Below are 4224 nucleotides of genomic sequence, written 5' to 3' on the forward strand. Positions count from 1 at the left end.
AAATCTGTTGATAGCTCAGACCATGCCCTGACCTGCTGTGTAAATTAGCCAACTGCAAAGTTAGAGGGAACACAGTCCACACAAGACCACTCTTACTTCTGGAATTAACTGTGAGTTTGGAGGGAGTTCCAAAACCACCCTCATGTTTGATAACTTTCTAAAGGGACTCACAGAACCCACTGAAACCATACTTGCATTTATGGTTTATTACAGGGAAGGTTACAGATTAAAATCAGCCAAGGGAAAAGATGCACAGGGAGGGCAGAGTCCAGGAAAAGAACCCAACATGGAACTTGAGTCATCCTCTCTCCATGGAGTCAGGATAGCATTATTCTTCTGGCATCCACGTGTGATAATACACATGGAGTAGGGAAGCTCACATGAGTCTCGACATTCAGAGTTTTCAGGGGCTTCCATGATGCAGGTGTGATTGATTGCTCACAGGGTTGGTCTCAGTCTCTGATCTTCAGCCCTTCTGGAAGTTGACTAGCACCACTGATACCAAAGCCCCAATCCTAAAGTGTAGTGTTAATACCTAATGTGGCCAGCCTCCACCCTGTGGCTACCTGGTGTGGCCAGCACTTACTCAAAATCACATTGTTGGGCTATCCTACGTGATCCAAGGCCAAGGCGAACAAAGATACTCCTATGAGACATGACATTCTAAGGGCTTAGAGATTATATCCCAGAATCCAAGGGCAAAGGGCAGACCTCTTTTTGAGCAAGGTTAAATTTTTTACTATACACCTATCATTATAGCAGGAGAGGAGGCCATAACCTGCTCTCTAGGGGTACCACTTAGGGTTCCTCAGGAGCCAGTTTATCCTCCTTAGGGAGTGAAAGACCATTCTTGGGCTTGTTCCAGAGTCAGCCTAACACATGTGGGTGGGGAGAAGATGAGCCGTGTGAGAGGAAGGATTTTCCTTCTTTGTGTCCCCATTCTGTTAGCACGTTAGGCAAGTGGTGTGTGTAAACATTTGGTGAACATTGCATATTCTATATTTAACAAGTTAATTTTTCTCAGCGGGCCTGAGATACTAAGCCAAAGAAAACCAATGCCATAGTTGATCTTAGCAAAAGTGATGAAAAGAAATGATTAGGCTTGAGTTGAGGGATTATAAAATTAATGGACATTGTGGAATCTTAGTTTCCTACTGAACCCTCAGAAAAGTGGTGACGTTGATTTTACAACTGGAATTAAAAAGAACTCAAGGTCACTTAACTCTTCCTCTTGCCTACTAGAACTTCACTTAATCATCTCAGGCAGACAGCAACCTCTCCTAATTTCAGAAACTCTCAGGGGAATCTGTTAGATGGGGTTCTTTGTCACCCTATCAGAGATAACTGCAAAAATGTGCATTAACCATAGGCCATTGAGCAGATACTCCACTGCCTGCTAGGGTAGTAGCATTTCGGCACCCAGATGGAAAGTTTTATCCTAAGCATCTGCCTTTGACCAGCGGAGGGAGCTTTGATGATGGATCCTTATCAGCAGAAACATTGTTTTACTCATCTGCATTCTCAATGCCCAGCCCAGGGCCTGGCAATCAATAGGCATTGCCTGAGAGCCTTCAAAAGGAACCCTGAACATAATGGTTCCTATGTAAAGACCTACTGTGTCCAGGTTAACCTTAATTTGGAAAACTCTTTTTAAAAACGTATTTTATTAATTACTTAAGTAATCCAGACTATGCAGGAAAAAAACAAATGGACAAAGTTAAAACAAAACAGAAAGCCTGTCATGGCATAAAATGTTGGGAAATAGTAGTTTTAATTTGTTCTCAAGGTGCTGAAGTATCACTGAACTAATAGCCAATTGAGGGACTGACGGGAAGAAAAAGAGGAGAGAATGAAAAAATAACATAATGAACATAATAGAATTATTAATAAAACTTATTAGCTTAATTAGATTAAAATAACAATTATTATTTATTTATTTTTAGTTGTAAGAAACCTATTAAGTGATAGGGCATTTTAGCCTTCTTGGTACTTTCATTTAAAAAAAAAATTTTGGGGCTGGCGCCGGAAGAGAAGATGGCCCCCCTCTCTCGGCCTGGCCATCTTGTGGGAAGAGCTGAAGCAGGCGCTCTTGGCTCAGCGCGGCCCGCTGCAATCCGTGGAGGAACGCGCCGCCGAGCTACCATCATGCCTGGGCACTTACAGGAAGGCTTCGGCTGAGTGGTCACCAACCGATTCGACCAGTTATTTGACGACGAATCGGACCCCTTCGAGGTGTTGAAGGCAGCAGAGAACAAGAAAAAAGAAGCCGGCGGGGGCGGCGTTGGGGGCCCTGGGGCCAAGAACGCAGCTCAGGCCTCAGCCCAGACAAACTCCAACGTGGCGGGCAAACAGCTGCGTAAAGAGTCCCAGAAAGACCGCAAGAACCCGCTGCCCCCCAACGTCGGCGTGGTTGACAAGAAGGAGGAGACGCAGCCGCCCGTGGCACTTACGAAAGAAGGAATAAGACGCGTTGGAAGAAGACCTGATCAGCAACTTCAGGGTGAAGGGAAGATAATTGATAGGAGACCAGAAAGGCGACCACCTCGTGAAAGACGATTCGAAAAGCCACTTGAAGAAAAGGGTGAATGAGGAGAATTTTCAGTTGATAGACCGATTATTGACCGGCCTATCCGAGGCCGTGGTGGTCTTGGAAGAGGTCGAGGAGGTCGTGGACGAGGAATGGGCCAGGGAGATGGCTTTGATTCTCGTGGCAAACGTGAATTTGATAGGCGTAGTGGAAGTGATAGATCTTCTTTTTCACATTACAGTGGCCTGAAGCATGAGGACAAGTGTGGAGGTAGCGGATCTCACAACTGGGGAACTGTCAAAGATGAATTAACAGAGTCCCCCAAATACATTCAGAAACCAATATCTTATAATTGCAGTGACTTGGAGCAATCAAATGTGACCGAGGAAACACCTGAAGGTGAAGAACATCCAGTTGTGGACACTGAAAATAAGGAGAATGAAGTTGAAGAAGTAAAGGAGGAAGGCCCAAAAGAAATGACTTTGGATGAGTGGAAGGCTATTCAAAACAAGGACCGGGCAAAAGTAGAATTTAATATCAGAAAACCAAATGAAGGTGCTGATGGGCAGTGGAAGAAGGGATTTGTTCTTCATAAGTCAAAGAGTGAAGAGGCTCATGCTGAAGACTCGGCTATGGATCACCATTTCTGGAAGCCAGCAAATGATATAACATCTCAGCTGGAGATCAGTTTTGGAGATCTTGGCCGCCCAGGACGTGGTGGCAGGGGAGGACGAGGCGGCCGTGGGCGTGGTGGACGTCCAAACCGTGGCATCAGGACTGACAAGTCAAGTGCTTCTGCTCCTGATGTGGATGACCCGGAGGCATTCCCAGCTCTGGCTTAACTGGATGCCATAAGACAACCCTGGTTCCTTGTGGACCCTCTTCTTTGAGGCTTGCATGCTTAAGGATCCCAAAGGACTAAGAAATTAAAAAAAAAAAAAAAAAAGACTGTCATTCATACCATTCACACCTAAAGACTGAATTTTATCTGTTTTGAAAATGAACTTCTCCTGCTACACAGAAGTAACAATATGGTAGTCAGTTTTGTATTTAGGAAATGTATTGGTAGTGGGGATGTTTTCATAATTTTCAGAGATTATGCATTCTTCATGAATACTTTTGTATTGCTGCTTGCAAATATGCATTTCCAAACTTGAAATATAGGTGTGAACAGTGTGTACCAGTTTAAAGCTTTCACTTCATTTGTGTTTTTTAATTAAGGATTTAGATGTTCCCCCTATTACAAACTGGTTTTAAATATTGGACATAATAGCAGTTTTAATACCTGCTTTGCATTTTCACACATGGTCAACTGGGACATGTAAACTTTGATTGTCAAATTTTATGCTGTGTGGAATACTAACTACTTTATGTATTTTAACTTAGTTTTAATATTTTCATTTCTGGGGATAAGGTCTTTTTTCACTTCTCATGATAGCTGTTATATATGCTAAATCTTTATATACAGAAATATCAGTACTTGAACAAATTCAAAGCACATTGGTTTATTAACCCTTGCTCCTGCATGGTTCATTAGGTTCAATTTATAATTGATTCACAATTTCAATTACATTTACTTTTAAAATATGTCACTTTCCCATTTTAAAAACCAATCTAGACACCTTACTGGTGAAAGTTGTTTAAGCTACTTATTGTTGATAGACACATACTGTCAAGTGAAGTAGTTTTATGGGTGT

General features: G+C 42.7%; 1 pseudogene; it reads left to right on the forward strand.

Moving 5' to 3' along the window:
* The first annotated feature begins 2145 nt into the window (after nt 1-2145).
* Nucleotides 2146-4016, forward strand: LOC132365263 (SERPINE1 mRNA-binding protein 1-like; annotated as a pseudogene).
* The last annotated feature ends 208 nt before the right edge of the window (nt 4017-4224 follow it).

The sequence above is a fragment of the Balaenoptera ricei genome, chromosome 4, assembly GCF_028023285.1.
Source record: "Balaenoptera ricei isolate mBalRic1 chromosome 4, mBalRic1.hap2, whole genome shotgun sequence".
In the NCBI taxonomy this organism is placed as follows: domain Eukaryota; kingdom Metazoa; phylum Chordata; class Mammalia; order Artiodactyla; family Balaenopteridae; genus Balaenoptera; species Balaenoptera ricei.